At 40.5% G+C, this 14,614-nt stretch overlaps 1 pseudogene; it reads right to left on the bottom strand.

Moving 5' to 3' along the window:
• Positions 1-8,149: 8,149 nt before the first annotated feature.
• On the bottom strand, positions 8,150-8,629 carry LOC117702612 (large ribosomal subunit protein eL21 pseudogene; annotated as a pseudogene).
• Between the last annotated feature and the right edge of the window lie 5,985 nt (positions 8,630-14,614).

Below are 14,614 nucleotides of genomic sequence, written 5' to 3'. Positions count from 1 at the left end.
CAGAGAAAACAATTTTTCCAGACCCCATATTTAACGCAGAGTAAAGTTTAATGGTATATTTTCTGTGATTCTGGTTCTAAACACAAAGTATCTAGTCACCCTAACTATGTTTGGCATGGCCATTGTTGGTGCAAGTCAATAACGAGGAGACGTTTTTCAGTTCCTTTAAGAGAAACTAGAGATTACCAAATGCTAAAGAACTAAAGGAACTCAGAGCATTATAAACGCTGTTCAATATTTTTTTTCCCAATTCATCCTGATTTGATCTTCATGAGAATCCTGTTTTGAGGAAATTCTAGTGCAGTAATTGTAGATCGATGCTACAAAAATCAAACAGTCATGACAGCAGAAGGTCACAAAGGGAGCGGGTGTTAGGTAGGGGCAACCTGACCTAAAGGGGATCTATGGGGTAATGCTTTCATGTGTCTCTGGTTTAATTTCCGTCCTCATGAAAAAGGCAAACTATATATTGTTCCAGGGCAAACGGGAACACAAAACACGTGGTCAGAACACACTTAGTTGTTTCTGCATACATTTAACAGGATTGTTGCAATTTGACAATGGCATTATTCCTCATTCCTGAAACAGGATGAAGAGGCAGCAGGGGAGGATTTACCTGGAGGTGTTGAAGTGCAACAGCAACAGAAACCAAACTAAGACAGTAGGCATCCCTTAGAGACTTTGGTTAAATATAGTGAATTCCTGAGAAACTTTGTTTCCAGCTTCAACTTTCTTTCAGTGTGGAAAGTGTTTTGTTGTCTCTTGACAAAGCAATACATATCTTCCTTCCCCAGGTTCAGCCTAACCGGGTTTCTTAGTTTGGGTTTTACTGCTATGAACAGACACTAAGACCAAGGCAACAACATTTAATTGGGGCTGGCTTACAGGTTCAGAGGTTCAGTTCATTATCATCAAGGCAGAAGCATGGCAGCATCCAGGCAGACATGGTACAGGAGGAGTTGAGAGTTCTACATCTTCATCTGAAGGCTGCTAGCAGATACTGACTTCCAGACAGCTAGGATGAGCATCTTAAAGTTCACACCCACAGTGGCACACCTACTCCAACAAGGCCACACCTACTCCAACAGGACTACACCTTCTAAAATTGCAAATCCCTGGGCTGAGCCATCACACCCAGCATGATCTGGGCAGGATTTTCTGCCATCCAAGAGACTTTTGATGTGTACCCTTGTCAAGACAACCAGCTTGATTTTCCACATAACCAAAAGTTACCAGAGAAAATCAAATCTGTGAGTAAGAGTGCCAGTGCCTTCACATGATGTACCCTACACCCCAATGTCACCAGTCACATCAGGTTATCTTCAGCAGCCTCCTCCAACATAAAAATTTTTAGAGCGCATGACCGGTGAAGTACTGACACCTAGAATTTACACAGAACTCAACAAAAAAGCAGAGATGGCCAACCCATCCCAAAGTGTTCCTCTAAAGTGATGCTTTCTGTATATGGGTAATCATGTAATCACAATCCCTCTATAATCCCTTTGTGAGCCTCCAACTCCTGTGATGCTACCTAAATCAGGCTATCTTCAAAGACTCTGCCTCCAAGGAGTAGCAACATATGACGTTTATGAGGGAAAATATTCAGTTAATAGCACTCTGCTCCTACCCCAGCCCAAGCCATGACCTTCTATCATGCCCCCTGCAAGTCTTATGTCACTGTAGCATCAAGTCTAAAGCTTAAGGTCCAGAGTCTTCTTAAAAATCACCTAATCAAACATATGTTAAAATTAAGGTGTGATCAATCCCAAGGCAAAATTCTTCTCTAGCTATAACCCTGTGCAACCAAGCAAAATGTAAAGATGGAAAAAAAAAACATAGACTAGACACTACCATACCTAAAGGGATAAATAGTAATGGGTAAAAGGTGACAGACAAGCTAAACCAACCAAAAGTATGTCAAGACAAATGTATGATATTCATAGATGCACTGGAATGTCTATTGCTCCCAGGTTTGGAAACAAGCCAGCTTTTCTGAAGCTCCACTGAAGTAGGGCAGCATCCCACTACTTGACAATCTTACAGACAGAACCTATGCATTCTGAGTCTGTTTTTCGTGACAGCACTGCCTATCTAAAAAAAAAAAAAAAAAAAAAAAAAAAAAAAAAAAAAAAAAAAAAAAAAAAAAAATCTCAGATATTTTTGCAGAGTATCAGATGTCAAAACCAAAATTTCTCAGTGTTCCTATTTTCTTCATGTCTGTCTTTCTGTCCCTCTATTGTAACAAGCAATAGTTTTGTGGCATAACGCCATCTCTGCTCTTTGCTGATTAACTTCACATGTGCTCTCAGGACAGCTTTATGGACAGGAATGCTCCATGATGCCCTAAGAGTGATCCTCAAAATAAATTTTGTCACTGTTTGCAACATGTTAAGGCTGAGAGTTTTTCAAATCCCCAAGTTTTAATTCAGTTTACTCAGCATTCCATTTTCAATTATGTTTTAGTATAAACACTCATGGGGACCAAGCAAACCTCCCTTCAATGTTTTGTTCAGACATCTCCTTGGCTGATGAGTCAGCGGGTGAAGCACTTGCTCTGCAAGTGTGATGCCTTGAGTTGGGATCCACAGAACCCATGTAAAAAGCAGGCATAGGTTTCCAATGGCCGTGACCTATGCTCTTGCAGGGAAATAGACAAGAGCATCTTCAGAAGTTCACACGGCAGTTGGCCTAGTGTGTGCGTCTGTGTACAGCAAAAGAAAGAACCTGTTTCAAACATGGTGAAAGGTAATGGGATCCTTTCACCATCCCATCCCAGGTTATCCTTTTACTGTCACACAGAAACCATGCAACATGCACACCCCCCACAGTCACATCCAGACAAACGTACATACATATATCATCCACATATACAAAATTAGTCTCCTCAAATCTTATAATTCAATCGCTTGTAAGTTTTACCCTCCATCAAAAATATCAAACAAAAATTTACCCAAGTTCTTTGGCCCATTTTTATAATATCTTTTTCCCTCGCTTCCATCTGAAACTTTGCCAGTGATCTTACCATACATAATTCTATACACATTTTATTTATAACTAACTCTATAGTTTTCAAGAAGGTAGTGCTTTCTTGAAACCATCCCCAATTTTCTTTGAGACTTTGCCAAAATCACCTTTTAACACCTCTGTGGCATTTTGATGTTTTTCTTGCATGCACCTCAAAATGCTTGTAGTCTCTACCCAAATCCCAATTCCTTTGCTGTCTTCACGTATTGAGTATTGGTTGCAGCTGCGTCCTACTCAGTACCATTTGCTTCTATCACAGGAGAGAAACATTTTATTCTTAGAATAGACAGTTACTCTGGGCTGACATTTCTTTTCTTTGAATATAATGCATCTATCCCAACTACCATCTGTGGACTTGTTACCTGATGTGTCATCATCTTATTCCATAAAGGAGTATTCCAATCAAGATGACTTCATAGCAGAAGAAATGCAGTGATAGGTTACACTTACAGATTCTACATGTTTCAGCAAACCCCAAGTCACTCGCTTGATGCAGTGTTGGAGTAGCCATTGAAGACTCAGCTATAGTACCAAATGGGCAGCAGTAACTAACACACCTCAGGCCATGTTCTCAGAAGTTATGAGCCAGGCACTTGGCATAACTGTTTTTTCCCCGAGCTGAGTCCAAAATAGCAGTATGGAAATAGGAAATTCTGATCAATTTTACCTTAACTGCTAAAAGAATAAAACCTCTGTTTCCTCTACAGTTGAGAGGTCTTAACTCCAAAAGGAGGAATGCTTTCACCAGGAGAAAAGCAGTCCATGATCCAATGAACTGAAAGTAAATACGAAAGTCAGGCCATGTTTGATTCTTCATGCTTCTGACTGGACAAGAAAAGCAGATAATTATTGTACTAGGTCAAGTGATCAGCCCTGACTGTCAAAGAGAAACTGGACGGCTCACCCACAATGGAAGTACAAAGAATATGTCTGAAATATAGAAAATCTTCTAGCAATTCTAATCTTAGTACCATATCCTGTGAATAAACACCATAGATAGCAGAGCTATATAATCCAGTCAAGATTATCAATGGCCTGGACAAGTCAGTTCTGACAGTTTGGGTCATTATATCAAATAAACATCTATGACTAGTTGATATGCTTACTATAGACAATAGCAGGAGGTATGGGTAGTAATAACAACTATGACTATGTGCCTCAGTGAGGGTTTTACTGCTGTGACCAAGGCAACTCTTATAAGGACCACATTTAATTGGGGCTGGCTTACAGATTCAGAGGTTCAGTCCATTATTATCAAGGAGAGAACATGGCAGCATCCAAGCAGATGTGGGGCTGGAGGAGCTGAGTGTTTCACTTCTTGTTCTGAAAACAGCTAGAAGACTGGCTTCCAAGCAGTTAGAATGAGAGTCTTTTGTTGTTGTTGTTGTTGTTGTTGTTGTTGTTGTTGTGATTTTGTTTTTTTAAATTTTTATTGGATATTTTATTACAATACAGATGTCATCCCCTTTCCCCATTTCTCCTCCCTAGAACACCCTATTGCATCTCCCCTCCTCCTTTTGCTTTTATACCATTTTAATTACATATTAAGGTCAGTTCTAGGTTGAGGGTCTAGCAATACAATGCAATAGTCAAGAAACAAGCAAGACAATAAACACAAATAGTCAAAGAACAAGCAAGGCATTAAGCACAATTATGTGAACACTCCTGTGATCACTGTTTCTAAGGGCTTATCAGGTTGACCAAAGTATCTGAGCCTATTTCCCTGTCCTAGCCCAAAGTCATTTTCATGTCTGAAGCCTACTTCCTTGTTCTAGCCTAAAATTTAAATCCCTGTCTGAAATTACTTCTTTGTTCTAGCCTAATATTTAGATTCATACCTGAAATTATTTCTTTGTTCTAGCCTAATGTCTGATTCCTGCCTGAAGCCTACTTCCTTGTCCTTGGCCAAAGTCATATTCCTGCCAGGCAGCCCATTTCCTTGTCCTTGGCCCATGTCAGATTCTTGTCAAGCAGCCCCAAAGGCTCTCTGTCTCCCTCCACCTCCTTTTTTTCATTAACAAGACTGAACCTGTCCTAGGTCATTCTGACAAGAATGCCTTCCTTACCCATCATGGAATAAGCATTATCTAAAGCAATGCACTTCTGTCTTGTTGGTAAGGCTCTGTGCAGAATCTTACCCGTCCTTGGCTTGCCAAACTGTTAATTCAATAACTTTGTCTGGGGGTCCATTTTCAGGTTCAAGCCATGTACTTTGGCTGCCAACTTGTTGATGTTGTTAAAGAAAAACTTTAACACGATGGGCAGGAATAAAATATTCCCAGGACAAAAAAAAAAAAAAAAACTGATAGCATACTCAAGCTATATATGCTGTTCTTGAAGCTTGACCAAAATAGAAATACTGACCTCAGGCCATGGGTAATTTTATCTGCAGTGTCTACTGCATCAACGCTTAGCAGAGCAGCATAGAATGAGAGTCTTAAAGCCCACGCTCACAGTGACACACCTACTCCAACAAGGCCACACCTCCTAATAGTGCCACTCCCTGGGCTAAGCATGTACAAACCATCACTATATCACTACATATATGATCAGTCATAAAATAACTTGTAACTTGTCTTTGCTACTTTGTGGGTTCTTCTTTTTCCTGCCTTCTCCCCTGGTTCCAGCCCCTATCACTAGAGGATAGGAGAGAGAGAGAAAGAATCCCTGAATCTAATTTCTTTCCTGTTGTTTCTTTTTTGAGCATATCTGCTAACAAACCACAAGCAACTCCTGCCTCCCCATTACCAAGAAACACCAACCCTGCTTATTGGGGCTCTAGAATTTATATACTTTATAGCAATTTATAGAATTTGGGAGCTCTGAAAAGCTCCCAAAATTCCAAATGTTATACAATAGCAGAAATTATCTGCAACTGGCAAAACTAATCTTCTACTAGAGCACGAGGCAAAACATAGTCAGCTACTGAGACAGTACAAAGCAGCCCCACATCTCCAGATGTGGGATTAAAATAAAAACACATTCTTATATTTCTGTGTTTTTTTTGAAAAACCAAAATTTTACAATTGTCACTACAATAACTGTCATGAGTGTTATTCCTCATGTGATTATGTGCATGTTTGGGTGATAGATACAAACACACACATTCACATGCCAAAACACATATTTTAGTTTTCTTACCTCCAGTATTTGCCTGACATACAGAATTAAACTTCTCGACTCATATTTTTGAGCTGGTACTAATTCTACATTACACTATTTAAGATTTCTCTGCCAGTGTTGGGGTACCTTATCCAATCCATTGGAAGTATAAATAGAATTTAAATTTTTGGGAAAATGAATGAATTTTTTTCTTTCTGGTTGTTTATGAACTAGTATATACACTTTTCTAACACTCAAACTGGAACTTTCTGGAGATAATTGTTTTCTTCCTCTGGTATACTGACTCAGAAGATAATTAAGTGACAGAGTCTCTTCTGCAGCATCACCTAAAAGACAGAAGACTGTGGGTCTTCTCAGCCCCCAATGATCACATAAAGCAACTCTCTCTATCTGTCTTTTTGTTCTCTCTCTGTCTCTGTGTTTCTCTCTCTCTCTCTCTCTCTCTCTCTCTCTCTCTCTCTCTGGTGTGTGTGTGTGTGTGTGTGTGTGTGTGTGTAAATGTCATCCCTATCTCTCTCCTTGGAAAATCCTGTTTGAGTTGTTCCTTGATGTGATGGTTAGTTTTAATTATGAATTTGATACGGTTCATAGTCACCTGGGAAGATAGTCTCCAGTCTCCGAAAGGGATAATCTCTTTCCAGTTGGTTCACGTCTCTGGGGGTATTTCTTGATTATGTTAACTGTGGTGAAAAGAATAACCCAACTGTGGGTGCTACCATTCCCTAGGCAGTGGCTCCTGAACTGCAAAAGATTGGAGAAACTGAGTTTAGCAGAAGTATGCATGCATTCATTCTCTATCTTGGTCTGTCTATGGATGCAATTAGCTGTTAAAATGTCTTTCTACTTTTAGTTCTCCATAATGATGAACAGCAACTTGGAATTGAGAGCTAAAATGACCTTTTTCCCCTTACCTTTATTTTGTCAGCGTATTTTATCACAGAGAAGAGAAACAGATCTAAGACATTGGGAAAAACTTTGCTTACTACAGACAATACAATTATTATTCTCCACTAAGAAGATATTCTAGTAATTATGTTGCCAGTAGAGCCTTTTTAAAAAAAAATACTCATTCAGTGCAGTTAACAAAATTGCAAATCCTTAACAAAAACAGAATCTTCCTTGTCAACTGTTTTTCTGAAAGGCAGAGGTGGCCAGTGTCCTTATCTGTATGTGCTGCACCAACAGCATGTGTGGAGAGAAAAGGTCCTACCAAATGAACGATTCACCAACGAGGAATGTAAGCTTCAGCATCACACTCAGTGTAAATGCTCAATTCTATCAAATTCTGGAGCAGGAAGTGAACGATGATGCCTAGAAGTGTTTGCTTTGATCAGTGTGGTGGGCTACTGAGCCAGACTTAAGTCACCTGGTGATATATTGATTTATTTATAAATGTGATATGTGTTTATCTCATGTATGAGTATGTTTTGTATGCATTCCTTATGTAAGTGTTGGTATATGTATTCCCTATTGCCCAGGTGGAGGTCATACTCTAACTTCTGGTGTTGATCCTTGTCTTCCACCTTGGTTAAAACAGGGACACCTACATGTGTGCTCCTGGCCCAAGGGCTTCTGAGATTATTCTGTCTCCATCTCCTATATCATTGTAGAAGCTCTGTAATTTTAGATGTGTGCTACGACATCCAGTTTTATATAAGTTCTGGGAATTTGAACCCAAGGCTTCATACTTGCACACGAAGCGTTTTATCCACTGAACCATCTCCCCAGACAATTTAGTGATACTTTAAAACGGGAGCAGTCATTGAGTATGAACCAATTTGAGACTGGATTTTTTCTTTCTTTCTTTCTTTCTTTCTTTCTTTCTTTCTTTCTTTCTTTCTTTCTTTTTTAAAACAAAACTGTGCAGTCGGGTCCTTTCTCTGTTTTTTTTTTTTTGTTTTGGTTTTTTTTGTTTTGTTTTTTTGTTTTTTTTTTAACAAAACTGCAGTTGGGTCCTTTGTTTTTTTGTTGTTTGTTTGTTTGTTTGTTTCTCTTTTGTACACTAGGCCATGAATTCATATGGAATGAGCTCCAGCCGTTCGGGCTTTTTCTCGTTAGTCCTCACAAAGTGTGCTTTTCTGGGAGGTGCAGGCTGGCGCTTCAGCTGAACCCTGGTGCCCTTCTCTTTGGCTTCCCTTTTCTTCTGATCGTTCTCCTTCCCTCGCTTCAGGAAGCTGTCTCTGCCCTTTGAGTGCTCCATGTGCTCAGTCCGCACACTGATGCTCTTGGCCAGAATCTCGCCCTTAACTTGCTTGTTTACAGTGATGCCCACAGCATGCTGGGTGACATTGTAGACTCTTCCGGTTTTGCCGTGGTAACACTTGTGGGACGTTCCTTTTTGAACAGTACCCATTCCCTTGATATCTACAATAACACCCTTCTCGTAGCTTCGCATGTATGTGGCCAAAGGAACGACTCCATGTTTGCTAAAAGGCCTAGAGAACATATGAGTGCCTCTCCTCTTTCCCTTTGTGTTCGTCATTTTGGTGAGTTAACTGGAAGATGGCTGCCACGGCCGCAAGACTGGATTTTCTAAAAGACATGACTGGTTTTCTACAACAATTGGTTTGCTCTATGACACTGTCACATAACCAATTTTTTTAAAAAAAAAAAAAAGAGTTAGTTATAATAGGACAACATGCAGCGAATTATGATCTATAATGTAATTGCTAGGTAAAAGGGATAAATCCAAAAAAGTGAGACTGGAGGGGGGTAAAAAATACAAAAAAAACCAAACAATGACAAACAACCAAACAACCAAACAAAAAAACATGAGAAGTTCCAGACAAGAACCCAAGGCCAATACAAACATTTCAGATGCAAGTCAATTTCCAAGAAGGTAATAGTAGTTCTTATTGTAGAGATTGTTCTGTACTGTAGAGATTGTATTGTAGAGGTTGTAGAGGCAACCTATAGGAAGCAAAAAGTCAGTCTATCAGGTACTACCTGAGTATTAAGCTAAGAATAGCTCCCAGGAATGTATGGGCTCACATGCATGTGTGTGAATGGGTAGGGTTAGTAATAGCAGGAATACGAAAAGAGAGTGCCACTCAAAGGAACAAACCCAACTTTGTTCTTGCAAATACTTTGCAGACAAAAGACATAATCAGAAAGAACAAGGCCAGAGTTCAAGAAGTTAATGAATAATCATGAGTCTAAAAGCAAATTCTACCCCCATAATCCAGAAAAGCAAAGTTCCAAGTATACAGGCAGAACAGAACTACAGCATTCATCCATCCAGTCATTATCCTCAGGTAGTTGCTAGCAAAAGTCAGGTTTGGCAGGGAGAGGAGAGCTATCATGCTGTTCTGACAAGTCTTAGTCAACCTGACCCAGTGTCTCAGAGTTAAGATAGTCAGAACAAATCCCTTTATGAGCTAAAACTGATCAGTCCCAAGTTTCCCTGTTGCATTTAGTCATTGGCTAGGCTTTGGCCTAGAGAACGTGGTCTCGTTCAAGGCCACAGATCCTGATAAGTTGCAGATAGCAACTAGCTCACTCCTTGCAGCTGGAGACCAAGTTCTTTCTTGAAGAAAGAGGTAAGCAACCCCTGTTCCTAACATAATAAAGAAACATGTGATGTTCAGAAAAGTTATCTAGTCTGGAAGCGATGGTTTACCTCTGTATACATACACACAGATCATATCTAATGGCATCATAACATGGCCTTGAGGTCACAGACTAAAGTTAGTTTAGACCAAGAAAGGGGCCAAGAACTGAGCTTTATACCGCCAAAGCAGGATGTTCAAGTAAAGAGGAGCCCCTCACATGAGTTAGTCAATTTTTCTTTACTATGACAAAAAAAAAAAAGATAGGAAATCAACTGAAAAGGAATAGGAGTGGGACTGGGGAGATGGTTCAGGAGGGAATAGCCTCAGGTCTTGCTACACAAGCATGAGGACCTGAAATCCAGCGCCTACATTAAAGCTATATCTGTCGTCTCAGTGTTTGATGGAAAGGATTGAAACAGGCAGATCCCAGGGGCTCCCTGACCAGCCAGTCTAGTTCAAATGCTAAGCTAGCTCCAGGTTCAGGGAGAGGCTCTGTCTCAAAAACAATGTGTAGAAATTTTACAGATAACATAACACACACACACAAACATAGAGGTGGACATAAAAAAGGAGAAAGAAGAGAACAGGAGGAGGAGAAAGAAGAAGAGGAAGAAAAGGAAGAGAAGTAGGAGGAAGAGAAAGGAGGATAAGGAAGTATAGGAAGAGAAAGAAGGAAGAGGAGGAAAGGAGAAGCAATTTTTTTGACTTATAGATGTTTGGGTTTCTTGGCTTAGGCCTGTAGTGATGCATCACACCCTGGCAGGGAGTTCATAATGTGGGAACATTACCTCATGGCTTCCAGGAACCTAGAGAGAGGAGCAGGAGACGCAAGGCTCCCAATATCCCTTATTCCCTTCTACTTCTCCTGTTCCCAAAGTTTCTATCACGTGTCCGTAGCACTTCAAGCTGGGGATCATGCCTTCAACTCACAGGCCTTTAGAGAACATCCAGGATGTTCTACAGCATCTATAGCAGAGATGGAAGAAGCACGATTTGTAACCTAGGTGGTGGGGAAAGGCAAGGGATGTTTTAAACAGATGTGAGCACAGTGTAGCGAGTGATGTTTATGGTCAACTGATGATAACTGAGCCCAGCCATGGGATGCAGCAACAGGAAGTGACCTTAATAAAAGACATTTAAATGGAGAGTATGGCAAGCATGATGAGAGACCGATCATAAGACAGCTGTCTGGAGGAATTCTGCTTCAACTTGCATCAGGGAAGAGTCAGTTAAATGATGAAATGGGCTGAGAAAAGCTGATCAGATTTTATTCCCTCAAGGTGTGTTTTGCTGGTGGAAGTTTGGGTACTTCCTGTTCAGTGAATAGATATGGATTTTAGTTAACAAAAGCTGCTAGTGAGTGTGAGACAAGGGTAGCACTGTGCTTAAACCTCTGGAGAAAACCCAGGACTTGTATCATGTATACTTAACAAGAACTACTAGAACCCATTTTTAAAGCCACATCCAGGCTAATCATGCAATCAGACACACTCCAAGGGTAACTGCACCTTTAACACACTATATTTGGCCTCTTGGCTTCTCCATTCTGAGAATGACACCAGGAAACAAGGAACACTGTAACACTCCATACTGTACAATTCCAATCAGATCTGAGTGATACCACATACTAGTTTAAGCACCACTTGGCACTGTGAATATCTGGTAAATGAAAGACAGAGGAGGGATTATACCTGGTGGTATGGAAAATGAAAGAAAAAAAACTCCCTTGATTAAAATTCAGCACCTTTAACCTTCCACTGAGCTGTTAAATACCAGCAGGTTTCAGCCCATTATGGAAATGAAGCCCCCTTCAAACAGAGTCATTTTAACTGGGTGTTAGAAAGAATATTATCCATTCAAGAAGCTGAGCGTGGGTTGCCAAGAATAAAATATGAACAGTGGGACGACTTCAGAGGGCTCTGGGACCCATGGAGATGACTGCAGATGTTGGTCAGTGAGGCTGTATAGAAGATAGCAGGGGTGTCATCATAACCCCAGAGGCTTCGCACATCTTTAATGAACAAAATGTATTATACCCAGGAGCCCCAAATCAATTACTTCTCTATCCATTTCTCAAGTTGGCTCTTCCAAATATCTTCCTGTTACAGAAATAACTGAATCTGTTAAAGCCTGCTTAGCATCTGTGAACGGCTTGGGGGAGGGGGAGCCGATACAAGCCAATGAGAGAAAGAAATACATTTTCTGTTTCTTTTCTCTTCTAAGCCAGGTCCTCTCTATAGCTCCATGTTCTATTCTTGAGAAAGGAAGATTGAGTGCATTTCTCCTTCCTCTCTGCACTCCATAAATCTAAGCATTCATATACATTGTACTTCCTGAGTCAGAAATGGCACAATCTGACACTTATGCCATCTCTCAGTTCCTGACTCCTGCACCACCAGCACCTGCAAACACAGACCTCAGACACCAACAATTAGGATTCATATTCTTGGAAATTTCCTTGCCTAGCACTCCTAATAGGGAATTTCAATGTCTCTAATACCATCCTTTCTTCCTATCCCTGCACAAGTCCCCAAAAACCCTTACACAAACACACACATGTACATGTACACAGACACACAGACACACACATACACACGCACATACACACATACAGACACATAGTCTTACAAACACTCACACAAGGACTCATACACAGATGCGCACACATACATGCACACATACATGCACATACATGCACATACATGCACATACATGCACACTCCCTCTCAACACACACACTCACCAACACATATTTACTCACACTTACACAAACCCATACTCACAGATTACACTCCATACACCACACTCACATACACACACCGTTACATTCACACATCACACACACAAACATGCATACACTCTCACACATACTCACACAAACTCACACTCACACAAATACACACACATACACATAGATACATACACTAATGCACATGCTTATACACACATTTATACACACACATTCATACACAGATACATACACTCATAAAAGTACATACATACATGTACATACACATACACACACAGACACAAACCCACACTCACACATTATACACACATATACACACTCACACACATACTTGCACATACACACAGATACACATACATAAGCTCCCATCCACCTACATAAATACATACAACATTAAACATGCACACACACATACACACACTGATATAGTTTACTGTGACTTTATTTTCTACCTTGACTGCATGCCATTCAAAAATAAATGCCATTCTATCACTTTCCTATGTGGTATCGTCCTTCCCTCTGTTCTGTAATATCAAGTTGAAAATCTTTGGAAGTGGCCTGCAGAGTCCTGCAGGTCAAATGCCCGTTAACTACAACTACAGTACCTGCAAGAAGTTGCTCCTTGTCTCTGCCCTCACATGCTGTTCTCACCTCCACCACGCTGCTGCCAGTGGCTCGCTTCCCCTTCATCCTGTTTTCATCCCCACTCTATGTAGGTCATCCTGATTGAAGCTTCCTCACCTCAGAGACACAATGACACTGAAACTCTGAACTTCTAACATCATACCCACCGGATTGTATCTGACTCATGTCTGCCTCTCCCTCAGTGTATGGCATCCAATGCTTATTCCTTATATTTATCATTTGAGTTTCTATGTCAGCCCTTGGTAGTTAGTATTTTGCACACAGTCAAACCAGTAATTAGAGCTATCAGGGTTTGACTCCAGAAAACAAATGTTAAAATGTTTCAAAGAAATTATAATAGGGTCAGTGTGGCTGGAATAAATACACATGCTTAAAATCCTAGAAGTTGTTTGATTAGGGGAGGGAGGATTTTGACTTTGAGGCCAGATCGGGCTACATACTAAATTTTAGGTCAACATGGTCTACATGAGACCTTGTCAAAAAAATTCATCTATAAAAATGGGTCATAGAAATGACAGAGCAAGAACTAAAATAAACTTCAGAGGCCCTCAGAAGACACTTCACACCATACATTCTGTGACTTCAAGACCTTATGTAATGTCTCACCAAACCTTGGAAAGCCAGAGCACCATGGGATTTTTCCACCCTTTTCTTGTGCTTGAGACCATGGCCTGCTGTTGTAATCAGGACACAGTTTCTGAGCATCAACACTTCTTGCTTTCCTGCTTGGGAAAGATAGATTTAGACTATCAATCCTTATATAACTTGATAATGTATGCTTACTGTAGTAAGGGTCCGGAATGTCCCCAAAGGTTCATAGTAATGTATAGTCCTCAACTTGATGTTATTGGGAGTTGGTAGAGCTTCTAGGGGTGAGAGCCTAGTGAGAGTAGTGAGAGGTCCTTGGTCACTGGAGGTATTCCTATAAAAGGGATCTTGGGACCCTTTCCCTTTGGCTTTATCTGTCTTGTGTGCAGACCCTGAAGTTAACAGTTTTGCTTTGCCAAATATATCAGCCATGATGAAATGCCTCCCCGTAGGCCCCATATCAATAACACACGAACTAGAGCCTCTAAAACTATACCCCCAAATACATGTTTTCTCTTTATATGTTGGTTATATAAAGGATTTAGCTGTAATTTTAATACAAAACATTGCTCCTAGGGTCACATATTTGAACCCCTGGCCCTCCGTTGATGATGCTGTTTGGGAAGGGAATGGGACCTTTAGAATGTGACTTGGTAGAATAAAGATGACTCTGGAAATGGGTTGTGAAGCTTTATCACCTGGCCTGTACTTCCTGTTCTTTGTCAGCTTCCTGGATGCTGATGCAATGTGATCAGCCAGCTTCCTGTTCCTGCTGCTGTGTCTTACCCATCTGTTGCCATGTCTTCCCCACCATAATGACCTATACTCCACTGGAAACACTATCCAAAATAAACTTTTGCCCTTCACATTGTTTGCGTGAGGGTCTTTTTCAGAGACACAGATATGGAGACTAATGCAGTGTTGGACAGTGCAT

Source organism: Arvicanthis niloticus, chromosome 1 (assembly GCF_011762505.2).
Source record: "Arvicanthis niloticus isolate mArvNil1 chromosome 1, mArvNil1.pat.X, whole genome shotgun sequence".
Taxonomy (NCBI): Eukaryota; Metazoa; Chordata; class Mammalia; order Rodentia; family Muridae; genus Arvicanthis; species Arvicanthis niloticus.
Note: the sequence above shows the minus strand (reverse complement) of the source record. Positions and strands in the feature narration are given on the sequence as shown.